At 38.3% G+C, this 20884-nt stretch overlaps 1 pseudogene; it reads right to left on the bottom strand.

Moving 5' to 3' along the window:
• Positions 1-20176: 20176 nt before the first annotated feature.
• LOC102853681 lies at positions 20177-20665 on the bottom strand (annotated as a pseudogene).
• Positions 20666-20884: the final 219 nt, after the last annotated feature.

Raw genomic sequence — 20884 nt, 5'->3', positions numbered from 1 at the left:
GACTAGGGATGATAGAAGGAGAACTGATGCCTTTGAGCTGTGGTGTTGGAGAACAGTATTGAATATACCATGGACTGCAAGGAGAACAAACAGGTTCATCCTAGAGAGAGTGAAACCAGGCTGCTCCTTGGAGAAAAGGATTCTGAAGCTTCATCTGACATACTTTGGACACGTTGCAAGGAGGGACCAGTCCTTAGAGAGGGGTGTCATGCTTGGGAGGGTTGAGGGACAGCGCAGGAGAGGAAGACCCTCAATGAGATGGATTGATTCAGTGACTGGGTAATGAGGCATGCATGTCAGAAACAATAAGATTGGCACAGGTTAGAGAAAGGTATAGGTATCGAGAGATGGAACATAACAACAACAATATATGTCTATATGGAGTTCTGGTGGCATAGTGGCAAGAAGCTCTGTTGTAAACCTGAAGGTACACAGTTCAAATCCACCAGTTGCTCTGCAGGAAAAGGATGGGCAATCTCCTCCCATGTGATTAACTGCCTCAGAAAACCCATTGGAGGGTCAGCTATAACTGGACGGTAAACAACACACACACCACATGCCCTTGGAGTTGCAGCTTCTTGCCATTAGGCCACCTGAGACATTATCGCTAATATTAGATGGATCTTGGCAAAAAGCAAAGAAAGCAGAGGAATGTCTATCTGTGCTTCATTGATTATGCAAAGGCATTCAACTGTGTGGATCACAACAAATTGTGGCTAGTCTTGAGGAAAATGGGAATCTCAAAACACTTGCTTGTGCTTATGTGAAACCTGTACTTGGACCAGGAAGCAGTCCTCAGAATAGAGCAGGGAAACACTGCATGGTTCAAAATCAGGAAGGAAGTGTGTCAGAGATGAGTCCTATCTCCTTACCTTTTCAATCTACAGGCAGAACAGATCATTCGGGAAGCTAGGCTTTAAGAGTAGGAATGTGGTATCAGGATTGGAGGAAGACTCATTAACAACCTATGTTGTTAGACAGATAACAAAGCCTTGCTTGCTGAAAGTGAGGAGGACCTGAAGTGTTTGCTGTAGAAGATCAAATACTGTAGACTTCAATATGAATTGAAGCTCAGCATCAAGAAGACAAAGATTATCACTACTATTCCGATTGGCAGCACCATGACAGATGATTGAGGTTGTTATCAGTTACAGTTTGCTTGGCTTCACTATCCTCTTGGCACCAACAGCCAGGAAATCCAAAGACAAATTTCACTGGTAAAATCTGTTGTCAGGGATCACTCCAGAATACTGAAAAGCAATGATGTCAGTATAGAGACTAAGGTGCTCTTGACTCAGGCCATGGTCTTCACAATTACTTGTTATGCATCAGAGAGATGGACAATGACTAAGGATACCAGAAGAATCGATGTCTTCAAGTTGTGGTGCTGGAGAAGAGTCTTGAACATACCATGGACCCCCAAAAAACAAATAGATCTGTTTTAGAGAGGGTGAAACCAAGTTTCTGCTTGAAGGCTGGGATTTTGAAGCTCCATCTCACATACTCTGAGCATGTGGCTAGGAGGGACTAGTTGTTAGAGGAGGGTATCATGCTCAAAAGGGTGGAGGGACAGCACAGGAGAGGAAGATACTGGATGAGATGGATTAATACAGTAACTGGGGTAACAGAGGTTGGTGTGTTGGAATCAGTAAGACTGGCTCAGGACAAGGCAGGCTTTAGGGCTGCTGTAAGCAGGGTTGCTATGAGTCACAGGCAATTTGATGGCACACAACAACAAAGTGTGCATGCACGCACGTGTGTGTGTGTGTGTGTGTTTCAGAGCTATTGTACATAGGGTTGCTATGATTTGAAGGTGATTTGATAGCGGTTGTGGTGAGAAAGGAACTCTTATACATTGTGGGATTGTACAATGGTACAACCATTCTGGAATGCAGTTTGACTCTGCCTCAAAAAGCTGAATATAGAAATTCCATATAACCTAGCTATTCCACTACTTGGAATATACCCTGAGAAAATGAGAACTGAGGCACAGAGATTTGTATATCAACGTTCATAGCAGCGTTATTCACCATCACAAGAACATGGAAACAGCCCAAATGTCCAACCACAAACAAATGGATTGAGAATTCATAGTACATTCACACAATGGAATACTATGCAGCACGCAGGAGCAATGATTTTGTAAATTATTACCTAACTTGGGAAGGCCTGGAAAGCATTATGCTGAGTGAACTAACTCAGTCCCACAAGGGTAAATATTGTATAAAGCCATTAATGTATAATGAGTATAAGGATCCAAGAGGGGTGGGAAAGGGTGGAAGCAGAGGGATGAGGATGTGCAGGGGGAGGGTGGATTAATCATTGGGTTGTACAATTTGATATAATCATTGGGTTGTACAATTTGATAGGGGGTGGAGCAAGGGAAATGGAAAGAATTTGCTCTTGAAAACAATGTATTTGAATTTTGTAAATAAACTAGTAGAAAATTTAAAACAACAACAATAACAACAACAATATATCATCTTGTTGAGGAAAAACAATATGTATTTAAAGATTACCAAAGAAATAATATTTGAAAGTTTCTATCTTGTAATACCCAGTAAAAGAATTGATTCAGGCAAGGATCATCAGTCAAAGATTATTGCAGAACAGGCTATTTAAGCAGTGTGGAGCATCATCAGACTGGTTACTTTAGCTAATTGCAAAGGGTGCAAAGATGGGGCATTCATTACTTAAATCAACCTAAACATTATTTGCACGGGATAATGCTGATTATGTTTGTCTTGATGTGATGCAGAAGGAATTCACAAAATCTTCTTGCCAAAAATTGTTTAACCTTAATCCAACCAAGTCTTTAAATCTAACTTAAAATACACAGGAATTTTAGAGAATCAAAGAACAATCAAACCGTAAGGAAACCCATGATAGAATCTGAATGGTAAATGCTCTACAAGAAAACTACTTTGGCCTTTCCCAAAAGTCAATATCATAGTGAAAAATGGTACGGGAAACTGTCTAGATGAAAAGAGACTAAAGAGACATAATAACCAAAGTCAATACCACTAGACATTACTTCAACTCACTCATTCCTTCATAGCCTCCAAGTTGAAGCAACTCATAGCTGACTCTCCACCAGATTTTTCAGAAGCTGTAAATGGCACCAGAGTTCTCTGTGCATCACTTAATACCCACATATGTTCTATGAAACAGGACATTATGTGATTTGAATATTGAAAACCATATTTAAACTATGTAAACCTGTTCCCAGTAGTCCTTGTCACCACTGCTGCTTGTAGAAGCAGGAAGAACAGCTGTGGTGACAGAGAGTGAAGCAAAAGGGAACAAGTGCGGTATGCCCAGCCTTGCTCACTCTTCTTCCTATTTGGGCATCATGGACAGGTTACGCCCTGCAGTTCCCACTGCCTTCACTGTCTGCGTGTCTGCGGGACAAAATGAAAAATTTTGCACTCAGAGCCATGCCCTCTGTCTCCCTTGTCCGGATTCCACTCATAGTACAGTGCTGCATGAGTCTGGGTTTGAGTCATCTGTGACTCATTGTGACCCTATGCACAATATCTCTGAACTCTGTCCTTTCCTGAGCTTGTCTCACTGTCTCTGACATATCTACCCTCATTGCTCCAGTTATTCAGTCAGTCCATCTCATTGAGTGTATTTCTGTCCTTCACTGTACCTCCACCCTTCCAAGCATGATGTCCTTCTCCAAGTACTGCTTCCACCTAGCAACATGCCTGAAGTAAGACAGAGCTTCAAAATCCTTGCCTCTATAGAGCAAACTGGTTTCACTCTCTCCAGGACAAACCTGTTTATTCTCTTGGCTCATGGCGTATTCAATACTCTTCTCCAGAACCACTACTCAAAGGCATCAACTCTTCTTCTATTATCTTTAGTTATTATTCAGCTCTCTGATGTATAGTGAATAATTATGAAGACTATAACCTGGGTCAAGTGCACTTTTAGTCTATAGACTGACATTGTTGCTCTTCAACACTCTTGAGAGGTCCCCGACAGCAGATTTATTCATCTTTTGATTTCCTGCTTGCTGGTGCCATGAGTGTTGATTGTGGACCCAAATAAGCTGCAATTGTTAGTAATCTCAATCTTTTCTCCATATATTACTGTTCTGTTAATCTACACAGTGGTGAGAATCTTCGTTTTCTTGATGTAGAGCTTCAATCCATGTTGGAGACTGCAGTCCTTGACATTTTGCAGCAAACACTTCAGGTTCTCCTTGGTTTAAAACTATTGTGAGCACTGAGGAAGGGATTAAGGGAAATAAGAAATAAAAGGAGAGTTACTTTCACTTTGAAAAAAGAAAAAATCTTTTGAGACCACAAATGTCTATGTGGTTGGACCTTGTCTGGATGGACATTAAACAACACATGACAGTATATGACTCTTGATTGACATTACTTTTCCTAGATATGAGAATAGCATAAATTTTAAAGCTCTTCATTTTTAGAAGGTGCATTATTAAAATATTTAGATATGGTGTAAACTAGGTGTTTGTTGAAAATCTGTTAAATGTAATGCTGTAGGATTGAGGACACGACTTCCATAGAAATGCAACTGGAAATGTACTTAATAATGTCTACTGACAAAGAAAAAATATTATTATTGTATTCTAAGTAAATTTTCCTATTGAGATCCTTAACTATTTAAGAGTAAGGAACAAATCTAGTATTAAAAAGTTGATAAAATTCTCAAAACAAAATTCTAATTATTGAACCCAGAGAATGATGATAGAATATTGCTTCAAAGATGGTCTTTGGCTTTAGACCAGGCCAAGGATCTAAGAAGCTTCTGTAATCCACAAGAGTAGAAGATTAATTATGGGCCATATGCTCTGAATCTATAGCTTCGAGCTACATAGGAACTAAGTGGTGTGGTATTTGCTTTGCCAAGTCACCTCATGGAACATCAGTTCTTATCAGAGCCTTGTTTTTTGTTGCTGGTTGCCACTGAGTCATTTGTGACTCAGGGCGATCTCATGTATAACAGAACTAAATGTTACCTAGTTGTGTACCATCTTTATGATCTTTGGTATACTTGATTATGTTGTGATACCATGGTCTATCTGAGTGTTTTACAACCTTAGCAGCCCATGTTTCAGCAGTATTTTGGATAATAACATTTTCATCAGATAGTTTTTAGAAAAAGACTACCAGGATTTACAAATCCAAGCTCTCTTTATTGTCTCTTTCATACTTTCCTTTCTGGAAATGCTTCTTTTCTTGTCTACTCTTATTCAGAACTCCTTCTAAAGTCCAGCTCAAAATTTACTTCTTGCAAGTATTCTTTGATAAATGACCTGTATTGTTTATTCTCATATATTTCACATTTGTTGTTGTAAATATTTTACCTTTACCTTGTGTTATTTTGTGCCTACCACTACAGGGACAAACTTGCCTATAATAAAAACAATTGGAGGTGCGTTACTGCAGTTAATTCTTATTACCAGGCAAATTTGGAAACACTGGTTTCACCCTTAAAGGTTTGGATCAAGGGGCCACACTGATCAGTTGTTGAGGCTAGGCTCTACTGTTTATTAGCCACATATAACACTGGACAAGTGATCATGTTTTTCAATTACAGTTTTCTCCTCTAGAAAATGAGTAATAATCATTGTCATAGGGTTGTTCTGCCCATTTAATGAAATTGTTGATATAGAACATTTTCACAGTATCTGGCATGTTCTAAGTGATTAGTTTGCTTGGACATTTAAACATAATTAAGGTCTAAATTTCAGGTTTTTCCTTTGATACTTTTATAGCAGTATGATGAATCAAGGTGGGAAAGACTCACATTTTATCCCAGTCCAAACTATTGTTGAAGACGTGCTAACTTCTGTTAGCATGACATGTTGTTGTTAAGTGCCGTCGAGTTGTAGGTGACTCAGAGCGACCCAGTGAACAAAAGTCCTCAACACTTGCATGACTGTCATCCTCTCTTCAGGTTCATAGGGTTTCCAGAGGCAAGATATTATAGAAGTGGATGAAACTCCTGCTTCCAAGCTTGTTTTAATAGGGGAGCTCCACCAAACACTGTCCACCATGGGTAACCATTATCGCATTTGACACATTCGTGTCACACTGTTCAGCTTCAAAGCAACCACAAGTTACTTCTGTATGACAAGTGGACACATCAGGGCTATAGGACCTAGAAGAATGTTTGACCAAAATCAGTTAAAAACAGTATGATATACTAACTTTTATTAGAAGACATACTATTAGACAACTGTTGTTGTTGCTGTTGAGTACCATCGAGTCAGAACCAACACATAGCTGACCCTCAAATGGGTTTTCAGAGGTAGTTAATCACACAGATGCTCCTGCAGAACATCTGGTGGATTCAAGCTTCAAGATTCTTAGCACTAGGTCACCAGAGTTGGTATGCTAATTAGCTATTTTTTTGATTGCTTCAATAAAGAATCACCCATCTTTATTATCCTGGATCTATCAACAAAACCAAAAACCCAAGCCCATTGTCATCAAGTAGATTCTGACTCATAGCAACCTTCCAATAGGAAGATACTGCATATCTTTCTCCTTGGAACAACTTGAAGCTATTGATCTTTGGGTTAGCAGTCTAGCACCTAATGCATTATACATCATCAGAGCATGTTAAGTTCTATCAGTAGAGGTCATTATCGAATGGAATATATTTCTTTCATAGAATTATAGAAATATTCTTTTTTGTAAACTTGGTTTTAACAACAGTTCTGAATGATTATTGGGGTTTTACACTCTTGCTCCCTTATAATTTACCCAGCAGCCAAAGTAAGTAACCACAGCATGTTATTTCTGTTTAAGATCTTCCAGTGATTCCCACTATATTTAAAATAGAATCTAACCTCTTTGTGTTGTCTTGTGAATCCTACCTGTTCTAGGCTCTTTGATCTGTCTGATTTCATTTCCTCTCATTCCTTCTTTCCTCCCCTCCCACCCTCCCTCCTCTGCCATTCATTCTCACATCATCACACTCCAATGACTATACTTAGTCCCTTCCCTAGATGTTCATACTTCACTGGGCTCAGATGTCATTTTCCCAGAGACCTTCCCTCATCCCTCATTTGTCTTCGAATTTGTTTCTGTCTCATTAGCATGCTTTATTTTCTTCTTCTCACTTGCGACTGTCCAATATTTCACTCATAGCTAACTAATAATAGCTTATTTATTTATTGGAAACTCTGTTAGCGTCGGCATTTACCTATCTTGTATTCCTTGCAAAGGGATTAAAGCATGTTGCATTTTATGTGTCAAACTGATGAATGAAATTTAAAAATAAAGAAACCCTTGTTATTGTAAGTGCCTCCTTATAGTCACTGTTGGTAGAGTTCATTGTTGCAGCTCCTGTGTCAATTCTTCACATTAGGAATTTCTTTTTGTTCATTGATCATCTATTTACAAAGTTTGATATCCTTTTTCAGAGACTGGTTCCTTCTGATAACAAGTCCAAAGAATATGAGATCAAGTCTCACTAGCCTTGCCTCCAAGCAGCATTTTAGCTGTACTTTTTCCAAGACAGATTTGTTCATTTTTCTTACAGTTCATGATATATTAGACATTCTTTGCCAACAACATAATTCAAATATATCAATTTTTATTTGATCATCCTTATCAATTATCCAGCTTTCTCATGCATATGAAGTGATCAAAACTATGATGACTTGGTTCAGAGACATCTTAGGCCCCAAAATCACATCTTGGATTTTGAACCCATTAAAGAGGTCTTTTGAAGCAGTTTTGCTTCATGCAATGAATTATCTGATTTCTTAACCACTACTTTCTTGAATTTTGACTGTAGATTCAAGTAAAATGAAATCCTTGACAACTTCAATATTTTCTTCATTGATCAGAGTCTACCAGTGATCTTGGCAGCCACAGTATTCCACAGCTCAAGCTTGATAGTACTTAACAGCATTTTCTAAGATTAAAAACAGGAAACTGATCTATTTTGCACTCACTCACTCATTGTTGTTAAGATAGAACTGACTCATAGCTGGCCCTTCAGTAGTTTTCTGGAGGCTGTAAATCACATGGGAGGAGATCGCCCATTTTCCTCCCACAGAGTCAATGATGGAGTTGAAAGGTAGAAAACTTCCACCTTTACTCCCTACAGACTATACTACCATTGCTCCCTTGTTTTGCACTAGTATTGGTAGGAAGTTGTGCTGCCAACTCAAAGGTACACAGTTCAAATCTACCTGCTGCTCTGAGAGAGAAAGATGGACAATCTCCTCCTGTTTGATTTACTGTCTGAAAACTTCCTGAAGACTCAGCTATAAGTTGGTTCCGCCTCAACGGTACATAATAACAACATTCTATAATTCCATGCCAACAAACGATATTGACTGAAGAGATAACTTCCTTTTCTTTTCCACACTGATCATAATTCAGATGTTATAAAGGTTCCCATTCCCATCTTAGATAGGCATTCTAGTCTTATAAAATGCAACAATGCCCCAGAGAAATACATGTTTAAGATATTATGTAGATATATACTTTAATGGAAATTTTCTGTGATTGCAAACATTTAAATGATTAGGAAGTGTTTTTCTAGTGTACTTTTGAATATAATTTTAACCAAAATATGACACTTACAGATTTAAGGCAATTAGATGTTTTTATATAAAAAATTTCAGATTGTAAGATTATCATCTTTCATGTGGAAAGTCAGATACTTTTAAATCATCAATGACATATTTTCTTCAACTATTCAAATTATCATACTAAATAGCCTTTAAAAAACAGTGAGCTCTTGCTTCTTCCAGATAGTTCTAGTAAAAAATAATATTTTCACACTCAATTTTTTTTCCTTTTTGGAGCTACAACTAGAATTAATAACAATTTAAATTAGCACTCACCAGGATTTCATGGGTGAACTAACCACCACATATCTTATATCTTGCTTTCTAAAAACAAATATGCTCTTAAAAAAATACTTCCTAAGATGTGAAGCTTACAGAGGCTTTCAAGTACAGTCTTAAAGACATTTCATTCTCATCTCCTTGACACTCCTTTCCCTCCTCTTGAAACATCATGACAAATAAGTAAGAAATTTCAGAAATTTCCTTCTACTTGGATCAACAATCAGTGACCATGCTATTCTTACTTCTAAGAATAGAACACTAATTTAGAACAATTAGGTACAATTAGAATTTACTGTCAGTCAAATGTTTGTCTTAGTATGTAGTATCTCTTTTATGCATAAAAATTAGAGAAATAATTCCAGATACACTAAGTTATCTTTAACAGCATGCAGCAAGTTGTTGTGTACATGGAGTCAGAATGGACCCATAGCTGACCTTCCAGCGTGTTTTCTGAGGCAGTTAATCGCACAGGAAAAGACTGCCCATCATTTTCCCATGAAGCAGCTGGTGGTCTTGAACTGTGTGCCTTCAGGATTGCAGTACAGCTTCTTGCCACTATCCCACCAAAGCTCCCTTTAACATCATAATACATTATTACTACTGACATCAAAAGGCATGTCTTTATTATAAATCATTGTGTGTATCTTACATTTCTAATATAATAGGCTTTATAGTGGTTGGTTCATAACTACAACTACAAGTTGTGCGTTTTTCAAGCATTTTTTACTTAATAATTGTCTATTTTGGAGACTGCCAGAAAATGAAATTAGTTTAGGATAAATATAACTGAAATATTAGCTTTTGATAACATTTCTTTTCTGTTTTCACTCTTCCTCTTCTCATCATTTTACTTTTGTTTCTATGATTCACAAATCCTATCTCCAGGCCAGAACTGTTTTCTGAATATCAGCCCGTATTTCTAACTGTCTCTTAAAACAGTCTGCTTAAACCAACACCAGCACAACAGTATCTTCAAAGTGAGCCCAGATTCATTTTCCACGTTAGTCTTGCTCTTATATTTGTTTCCCTGGTTTAATTAATGGCATCAGATCCCTGGGTCAAATTTACGCTAGTTATTTGGCTTCCTCCTCCCTTGTTGTCCCCACAACTAGCTAGTTGCTAAGGATTTTGAGTCTATGTTTAGCATATATTTTGCCCTGGTTCTCTTTGTCTACTCTCTGAACCTACCCCAGCTTGAATCTTACCATTTCTCAGCTAGATAATTATTAGCGTCTCCTATCACCCTTTCGTCCCAGACAAACTTTCCTCCCGCAGATCACTTTAGTAGCAAGTAAATTCTTTGAGCTCAGGGATGTTTTTGTCTCTTTTGTTAATTGTATTTCCAGAATCTAGAGCAGTTTCTAGCACAGAGCTGGTGCTCAAAACAGACTGTTGAATGAAAAATGCTTCAAGTCATTTTTACAAAAATTCTGGTAAGTATATAGATTACAAAACATTTGTCATTTCAATGTTTTTTCCATGTACACAGTGACGTTAATTATGTTCACCATGTTATGCAATCATCCAAATAGCCGAATTTTCCATCACCCTTAATAGAAATTCATTGTCCCCTAAGCAAGAACTCCACCTTTCTCCCTCCCTCCTGCCCCTGAAAAACTCTAATAAACTTTGGTCTCTTTACATTAATCTACTCTGTTTAACTTTAAGTGGAATCATATAATATGTGTTCTTTTGCGACTGACTCATTTCACTCGGTATAATGTTTCCAGGGTTCATCTATGTTGAGGAGCTCCAGTGATATAGTCTGTAGCATGTTGCCTTACTAACCAAGGTTCATTCATGTTATGGTGTGTACCATAACTTCATTTATCTTTATGACTGAATAATATCCTGTTTGTAGATTTATCATATTTGGTTGATCTAGTCATCTGTTGATGAACTTTTAGGTTGCTTCCACTTTTTGGCTTTTGTGAATTATTGTTGTTGTTGATTGCTGTCAAGTTGAGCATGACTCATAGCGACCTGATGAACAAAAGGCCTGAAGCCTTCCTATAAGTACTGGCATTTAACAAAGTTCATAGAATTTCCAGAGGCATGTTGTTTAGGAAGTGGATGTCACTCCTGCTTCCAAGAATTATTGTTAGGTGCCATTAATATGACTCATAGTGACCCTATGAACAATAGATCAGAATCTTGGTCTATCCTGCACCATCCTCATGATAATTTAGATGCTTGAGCCCATTTTCACATTCGCTGTGCCAGTCCATCTCATTGAGGGTTCTTCTCTCTTTCTCTGACACTGCACCGTTCCCAGTCTGATGTATTTTTCCAAGGACTGACCTCTCCTGAAAACACACTCAAAGTAGGTGAGGTAAAGTTCCATGATCCTTGCCATCAAGGAGCAGACTGGTTGCACCTCCTTTAAGAGACATGTTTGTTCTTTTCTCAGTCTATAAGATATTTAGTATTATTCTCCAACACCACAATTCAAAGACATCAATTGTTCTTCAGTTAGCCTTATTCATTGTCCAACTTTCAGATGCACAGGAAACAATTGGATAGGTGCATTTTCATCTTTAAACGGATATCATCACTTTTCAGTACTTTGGAGAGATCCTTAACACCAAATTTTCCCAATGCAACACATCTTTTTTAAATTTAAAATAAATTTTTAAATTTTATTTTATAGTGGTTTACTTTCAAAGTTCATATACATTGGTTTTCAACACCATATCTTTCCATTTTCCTTTACTCACTCCTCCTTCCACCTAAAAATGTTTGCGACCCTATTATTAACTAACCCGACACCCCTTCACTCCCTACCCATCTTCACCTCTCTGCTCTCACCTCCCCTCCTTGGATCCTCATACACATTATACAATAATGATCTTATTGTATGTGTCCTGTGGGACTGAGATTTCTCAACTACCGCCTCATAAGTGTTGACTATGGATTTAAGTAAAATTAAATAATTGGCAATTTCCATCTTTCCTCTATCGACCAGGATGCTTCTTAGAGGTAGAACTTGAGTGGAAAAACTTTGCCTCACACTTTACATATATTGTAAGGAGAAGCCACTCCTTGGGAAAAAAAGATTGAGAAAGGTGGAGTATCAAAGAAAGAAAGTCAGACCTTCAACAAGATGAACTGACACAGTGAGTATAGCAATGACCTTGAGCAGATCAGAGACTGTGAGAATAGGACAATGTTCATATCTGTTGTTCATAGATTCACTATGATTTCTGATTGACTGACAGCATATAGCAACAACTATAATGTTGCCTAATGGTTCAGTGGTGAGAATTTTTGTTTAGTTGATATTGATCTCATTTGCATGATGTAGGTTATTGATGAATCATCTTCTGTTCCTGATGCCACATTCTTCTTCATATAGTCCTGCTTCTCTAATTACTTTCTCAACATATGGATTGAAAACATATAGAAAAAGGCTACAATCTTGATGCATACCTTTACTGAGTCTGCACCAAGCAGTGCTCCCATGTTCTTTAAGCACAACTGTTTTTTGGTCTACGTGTAGATTTCTCACAAGCACAATTAAGTGTTTTGAGGTTCTCATTCTTCTCAGTGTTAGCCATGCACCACACAAATGCCTTTTCCTAGTCAATAAAATACATATAAACATTTTTCTAATATTCTCTGTTTTCAGCCAAGATCCATCTGACATCAGCGATGATATCCTTGGTGTCAAAGTCTTATCTGAATCCAGCTTGAATTTCTGAAAGTTCCATGTATATGTACCATTTTAGTAATTTAAAAATAGTCTTCAGTAAGTTTTTATTTGCATATTATAGTAATTATATTGTTCAATAATTTCTACATACTGTTGACTCTCTTTTTTATAAAAAATTGGAATAAATATGAGTCAGTTGATGACGTGGCTGTCTTCCAAATTTCTTGGCATAGGCTAGTGAGCAGGCTTTTGGCTGCATCTTTGTTGAAACAACTCAGTGCTTTTCTATCAGTTCCTGGAGCCTTATTTTTTCCCAATGCCTTTGGTGAAGCTTGGATTTCTTCCCTCATTATAATTTATTCCTGATCAGATGCAGCTTCTTGAAATGGTTCAGTGTTGACCAATTTTTTTTCTAGTTCAATGACTCTAGTCTTTCCATCTTCTTAGGATGCTCCCTACATTATTCAAGATTTTGCCTACAGAAGCTTTCAGTATTGCAACTGGAGGCTAGAATTTGCTCTTTGATTCTTTCAGCTAGCAAAGTACTGAGTGAGTTCTCTTTGTTTTGTTTTCTAATCCCAAATCTGCAAATTATGTTGTAATACTGTTCTTTGCCTTGTTGAACAAAATTTTCTATTCATTTCTCCTACTTCTGCATTTATTTCCTTTGTTTTGCCATCTCTGTGTTCCAGTACAAGTATCAGTCTCTTCTGACATCCATGTTGGTCTTTGCTCTTTTTCTTTGTAATGACTTTTTTCTTTCTGCATGAATGTTGTCCTTTATGTTATTTAACAACTTGTCTAGTCTTTGGTCATTAGAGTTCAATGCATGAAATCTATTCTTGATATGGTTTTTACATTCAGTTGGGTAAGACTCAAGATCATATTTTTTAAGAGGAATTGTGTGGAATTTGTAGTAAACAAAGAACATTTCAAAATATATCCTGAAGTACAATGTTGTAGGATACTATCAATAAGTATACAATGAATACCTGTTCATACAGCTGCATATTGTGAATTACTGTTATTTTGTACTGTCAAGTTGGATCTGACTCATATCTGACCCTCCAGTGGCTTTTCAGAAGCAGTTAATTGTACAGGAGGAGATTGTCTATCTTTCTCCCACAGAGCAGCTGGTGGATTTGAACCACACACCTTTGAGATTACAGTGCAACTTCTTGCCACTAGTCCTCCAGAGCTCCCTATGTTGTGAATAGTGGCAGTAATATTTGTGCACAATTATCTTTTTAGGTCCATGTTTTTAAAAGTGCAACCTCCTGTTTAAAATTTCTCACCAACTTATTTTGGCAATTCCCTCCTAGAATTGCTTTTCTCATGTCATATGTGTCAGTCAAACAGAGCTAGCTTTGTACATGTAATGCATTGACCCTCCAAGACTTGTTTACACTGTTCCTTCACCTTGGAATGTCTTCTCATTTGTCTTCACATGTCTGAATTACACCATTCTTCATGACTTAACATTTCTCCATTCAGATTCTACAGGACGGTTATTGTTCTTGTTAAGTGCCATCGAGTCGCCTGCAACTCATAATGACCCTATGTACAACATCCCTAAACCCTGCTCTGTCCTGTGACAATCTCACTGTCTCCAACACATCTACGCCCATAACCCTAATCACTGAATCAATCCACCTCACAGAGAGTCTTCCTCTCCTGTGCTGTCTCTCCACCCTCCCAACCATGACGTCCCTCTCTAAGGACTAGTCCCTCCTTGCAACATGTCCAAAGTATGTCAGATGAAGCTTCAGAATGCCTCCAAGAAGCAGCCTGGTTTAACCCACTCCAAGATGAACCTATTCTTTGTCTTAGCAATTCATAGTACATTCAATACCCTTCTCCAACACCACAGCTCAGAGGCATCAATTCTCCTTCTATCCTCCCTAGTCATTGTCCAGCTCTCTGATGCACAGCAAGTGATTGCAAAGACCATGGCCTGTATCAGGTGCACCTTAGTCCCCAGAGTGAAACCATTGTTCTTCAGTACTCTGGAGAAGTCCCTAACAGCAAACTTTCCCATTGCAATATGTCTTTTAGTTTCCTGGCTGTTGGTGCCAAGAATGTTGACTGTGGAGCCAAGCAAACTAAAGCTGTGAACAATCTCAGTCTCTTCACCATCTATCCTGATGCTGCCAATTGGCCCAGTGGTAAGAATCTTTGTCTTCTTGATATTGAGCCTCAATCTATACTTAAGGCTGCAGTCCTTGACCTTTTGCAGCAAACACTTCAGGTCCCCCTCAGTTTCAGCAAGCAGGATTGTGTCATCTGCATAACACAAATTGTTGATGAATCTTCCATCATTCCTGATGCTACACTTCTCATACAGCTCAACCTCCCAGATAATATGTTCAGCATATAGGTAAGGAGACGGGACACATCCCTGACATACACCCTTCCAAATTTTGAATCATACAGTGTTTCCTTGTTCTGTTCTGATGACTGCCTCCTGGTCCAAGTATAGGTTTCACATTAGCACTATCAAGTGTTCTGGGACTCCCATTTTCCTCAGAGTCAGCCACAGTTTGTTGTGATCTACACAGCCAAAATCCTTTGCATAATCAATGAAACACAGATAGACACTCCTCTGATACTCCCTGCTTTCAGCAAAGATTCATCTAACATTAGCTACAATAACCCAAGTACCATGACCCCTTCTAAATCCAGCCTGGACTTCTGGCAGTTCTCTGTTGATGTGCTGTTCCAGTCATTCTTGGATAATCTTCAGTAGAATCTTGCTTGCATGTGATATCAATGATATTGTTGATCATTTCCACACTCTGTTCAGTCACCTTTCTTTGGAATGGGAACAAATATAGTTCTCTTCCAGTCAGTTGGCCAAGTGGTTGTCCTCCAGATTTCTTGGCATAACTTGGTGAGCACAATTAGGACAACATCTCTTAGTTGAAATACATCAATTGGTATACCATCTATTCCTGGGACCTTATTTTTTGCCAATTCCTTCAAAGCAGCTTGAACTTCTTCCTTCATCACCATAAGCTCTCACTCATATGAATTTCTTTGATACTAGATTCACGGTGTACCTGCCAATCCTTTGCCCCTTCCACCTTTCATATGAACATTTACACTTCCATATAGTAAATTCTTTAAAGACATGAATATCTGATTTATCATTATTGTTCTATAGAGCTTAATGTAGTATTTACTCACCTTCATTCCAATATAGCTCTACTAATGTTGGCCCAGGTTTTTTTTCTAAGTAATTCTGAGCCCCTTGGAAATGAACAAATATGTATATTTTACATATAATTTACAAACTTTAACGTGAAGGTGAAATTTTTTTCTTTTTTTCTTGTCCTGTTTTTACAGTGTCACTGCTTCCTCACTCTCAGGGAAAAATGATGACTCTATTTACAGAACTTTGCTATGTTTGTCATGCTGTAGCCCCTTGAGAAGTAAGGAAGTGAAAACACAAATATTGAATATTTAAGTTATAGGTTAAAGACATATTTATATCTTTCCAACAATAATTTAAACTTGCAGATTTTCCTTTATGAAATTTTCTTCTGTACAGAAGACAGTTTCATCCCAGAAATAAATTAGAAGCATTGAAGTGCCTTTCACCTCCCCCCTTCTTCCATATTTTTCCATTTGCAGTTTCATCTGTGCAGAAACAGAGCTGTGGTTGCTTCAGCTGAGACCTTTCAGTGGGAAATGCGTCAAACTAAAAAGCAATAGCTATTTCTAAAATGATACTAGGATTAAGTTAAATTTTAGACATCGTACCTTAGAGCTAAGCATAAACATTTTATTTAATCATACTAATCAAAATGTATTTGCATTCAAGTATCCTTACATAGAGCTCTGCTCCTGTATTGTTTAAAATGATATTGACAGAAAACATCCATTTCCTCACATTTTCAAATGCCAAGCAGGTTTCAGAACCTGGTCTACAGCATGGCTGTTTTTTCAGAAGGGGGGAAAAAAAGTAATTCCGCCAAGGCTGATCTTGTTTTTCCTTTATTCTTTAAGCCAGAAGCAATTACTTTTCATTTCAGGATTAAGGCTGTAACATTGCCATTCGTCGCTGAGGCTCCTGGTTTCAGCATGTCTCTCTGGTTCCAAGCCAGTGCTGGGTGTTCAGGTAGCAGCTGTGGCTGGGAGTGCCTCTCCAACCCGCATTCCTTGGCTATGAATTTAGCAGCCCTGTTTATCTGATGAAGACCTCCCGGTAGTGGGTTGCTCATGACATTGTCACATAGACCTTTATGAACGATATGGAAAGATACTGACTATTTTTCCTCTTGGAATGCCAACCAATCCTGGATTTCCTAACCCCTTCGTTCTGCCTGATGACTCCAAAAGCCTGGGGCTGAGGTTCAAGGGGCCTGAGTCACAGAAACCACTTTCTAACAGGTTGCCTTTCTGTCCTTGCAATGAGGCTGTCACTCAGGACTGCTTAGATATTTTTCAGCTATTATCTTTTGCCCAAACATTTAGTCTTTCTTTTCTATAGTGATTTTTGTCCCCAATTCCAGTTTCAATTTACAAGGCTGTCAACAACTCCAGTACTCAAAGATCTCTCTTCTCTCCACAACTCTGCCTTTACATGGGAGAACCTGGGATGGTTTACAGTGTGGGTTTCTCATTAGTTCACGTCTCTTCATTCTGTCTCTCCAAACCAAAGGATAAATTCCTGGAGAGAAGAGACCTTGAAAACTAGAAACCCCACATAGAAACAGAAAGAAAAATATTTAAACAAACAGACCTTTGTTACTCTAAGTGATCCAGAAAATTTGTCTTAACATGTTCAAAAGACTCGAGATCATCTTCTGCGGTACAAGAGTCCTCTCCCTTCCCCTGCCTGCCCTCTGCTGGATCTGCAAATGAGCAGTTAAATGGCCAAAGCAGGACATCACATGGGAAATGTGAAAAAACAAGGACCTATCTGACAAAACCAAATAGCATAACTGAAATTTATTAGACTTTTGAATTTACTTATTAGATGCCTTTGGACAGCTAATAGCTTCATTCCAAGAACTCTGATTAGTTCAAACAGGAACAAGGTGTGATTCTACTTACCTGGCATACGATAAGCCAAGTGACCTATATGACAATCTGCTTTTCCTCCACACTAGGGAGCTCTGGTGGCTGAGTGATAAGGAATTGCTCTGCCAACCCAAAGGCACATGGTTCAAATCTACCAGTTCCTCAGGAAAAAGGTGGGCAATCTCTTCCCATGCAATTTATAGCCTCTGAAAAACCCACTACAGGGATACAACAGTATTCATGTCATCCTCAGAACTATCTAATAGAGCAGGTAGTGCTTGCCTCCCAAACACTAATGTCCTCTCATTTACCATCATCTCACGGCCTTCACTACCCTTCTATAAAACAGGCATTTACAAGGGTCTGACTGAACTTCTGTTTGGTAATATAATGCAGGAGATAAGGTGTTTGAAACTCTAGATGGGTTTCCTGTTTCCAAGGGCAGCAGGATGTGACAGCTGCTGAGGCAGTCTGTTTGCCCTTGGATAGGAGAAGCTAGAGTGTCTGATCACTGGCTGGCCTCTCCCTCTCCCTCCCTCACAGGGGTGGCAAGGAGCTCAGTGCAGACCAGTCTCCCTCCCCATTTTGCTGTTGATCAGGTGGCCAGATGTTATGAAGAACAAGAGGAAAAGTATTTTTAAAAGGAAAAAAACTAAGAAAGTACACTCTTGAGGAATCAGAACCCATTAGCCAAATCCATTTCAGTATCTATGGGTAATTAATTAAGGCAGCTTTAATGCAATTTTATTAGGTAGTCTTTTAGAGCTCTTCTGGTAAATGTTCATCTTATAAATACTAGCAATAATTTATGCATATTATATTCTTTTTTGATAAGGTGAATCTGAATTATTATGCCAATATTAATTTGCAAATTAACCCAGTCCAGATAACCCAATGAGGCTTCTTATAAAACACTGTTCAATACATTTTGCTATGAGAATCACTGCTTAGATATGACACTCTGTCTTTTATGTCAGTGTAGTCGTTGCCTTCCAAAACATTGTTCTGAAAATTCGTTTTGCCCTACTATAGACTATATAATTGATTTCCATGATTCATTCTGTAAATTAAACATTAGAACTTTGAGTTGCTAAAAGAAATAGCCAATAAACCTTTCTTATAAACTCTAACTTAGCCAATAAATCTTTCTTGTGAAATTACAGTATTTTAATTTATTTGTGTATTAGCATTTATTCACACTCAACATTTAATCTATAAATCAATCTTCCATTTAAAAAGATGTTTCTGGGAACAACAGTAGAGCAATGTTGAGTTCCAAAAGTAACATTGTAAATGCCAGCAGGTCCGGGGTTCTGGATGCACTTGACCAAATTATTGTCAATTACCATGTGGCTCCAACTATAAAATCACATCTTTTTAAGTATTTGCATCTTAAAGTGACTCTTATGGAATGTCAGGGTTTTAAAAGAAAATACATTTCATTATTTCAGGGATGTTTTGCAGTCTTCACTATTAGAACAGCCTCTGATATTACTTTTACCTATTTTTTTTTCTACTTCGACAGGTTTTTTTTCTATATCATTCTTGAGTTTATCTTTTGGCACAGTAGTATTTTCCTGGAGCTTATTCTATATTAAGCGAATATTAGTATATGATGGTAAAGTAATTCATTAGTTACTGTTTAAAAGGGCTATGTGATTAGGTATTAGTGTCATGACAGGAGTCCAGAACGAAGGCTGAGTAGTGGAGTGGACTTGGAGGCAGCGATTGAATAACAATGAAAGAATTTTTTTCTTTTACTTTTTCAAAAAGAAAAGTGAATGGGAGGGAGGGGTAGGCAGGAAGAAAAGTATAACAATGAATGAATGTAAATCCAAAGTCTCTGTAAATTTTCCTTAAAATTAATTATAATAAAAAAATTAGAATGCAAAAAAATTTTTTTTCAAAAGAAAGCCATTCCAAAATGCTACCTCTCAGAATCACTGTTGTTAGGTGCTGCCAGATTGTTCTCAGAGTGACTTTTGGTGCAAGTGGGAAACACTACACAGTCCTCCTGCACAATCCTCACGACTGTTGGTAGGTGGCTATGTGCAACTCCATTACTGGAACCCCTGTGTCAATATTGTTGGAGATCTGCCTCTTTTCCAGAAGCCCTCTATTTTACAAGGATGACATTCTTCAATCCCTGCTGATAATGTACAAGGTATATTAGACAGTCTCACTATCCCTACTTCTAAATAGCTCTCTGACTCTACTTCTGTCAAGAAAGATTAAATATGCTTTTCACCCTTCAGTCCATAGTATATTCAATATTCTTTACCAACACCACAATTCATAGGTATAGATTCTTCTTTGGTCTTTCTTATTAATTGTCTAGTATTCACATGTATTTGAGGTTATTGATAATATCTACCTATAGCTTGGGTCAAGTGCACCTGAGTCTTCAACGTGACATCCTGGTTCATTAGTACTTTTAAGAAGTGTTTGGAAGCAGATTTGCCCAGTTTTGTATATGGTTTGATTTCTTGACTACTGTTCCTTTGGTGTTGATTAAATCTAAATAAGTGGATTTAAAACGGCTGACTTTTCTCTATCATAATGTTGCTTAATGGTCCAATGGTAAGGGGTTTTACCTTTTTTTTTTTCTGGCCACATGTTTATTCAACACAAAACAATTCCCTCCAACTTTACTGAGGTGGCTGACCACATCCACAACCAAATCCGCCTCTAAACTGGAAATTAGTTGTGACCCAGCCCCATCCTAGGCTTTCTTGTCGGCACCAGGAGGCACTGCACTCTGTGTGTGTCTCAGCCTCCCCTCCAATCGGTCTTGCAAGTCGTTCACCTTATAGACCTTTAGGTCGTGGCCTGCCAGTCTCAGGGTGGCTGTGAAGCAACGTGGCAGGAACAATCTCAGGGGGCAGGTGGAGGTAATCACGTAGGTATTGGATACTCTAGTTGGTAAGGTACCAGGAGAAATGTCTCCAGGCGAACTGTTCCTTCAGGTAACCTTGTGACTTGAGACTCTGCATGACCTTCATGACATGAAGGTTGGGCATGTATTTGTTTGCCAGTTCGGGGTGCTTTGGCAAATGGACATCCTTCTTGACCATCATCACTTCCTCCTTAAAAAGAAGTTCATAGATGGCAATTCGGTTCTTCTTGGGCATCAACATCACAATGGTGGCTGCGTCCGGAGTCGGGACTGTAAAGGAAAGAGCATGCACGGTGTGATTTTCCCCCCTTTTCATTAGTTTATTTACAAAATTCTAATAAAAATGCTTGGAAGGAGGAGTGGCATCGACTTCCATAATAGCTTGCCTCCGGAAACCTTATGAACCTGGAGAGAGGATGAAAGGCCCCCAAGCGTGGAGGACTGTCCTTTATAGGGTCGC

This window comes from Elephantulus edwardii, unplaced genomic scaffold (assembly GCF_000299155.1).
Source record: "Elephantulus edwardii isolate Elephantulus edwardi_28Jun2011 unplaced genomic scaffold, EleEdw1.0 scaffold00227, whole genome shotgun sequence".
Lineage (NCBI taxonomy): Eukaryota > Metazoa > Chordata > Mammalia > Macroscelidea > Macroscelididae > Elephantulus > Elephantulus edwardii.
This window is presented reverse-complemented; position numbering and strand designations above follow the sequence as displayed.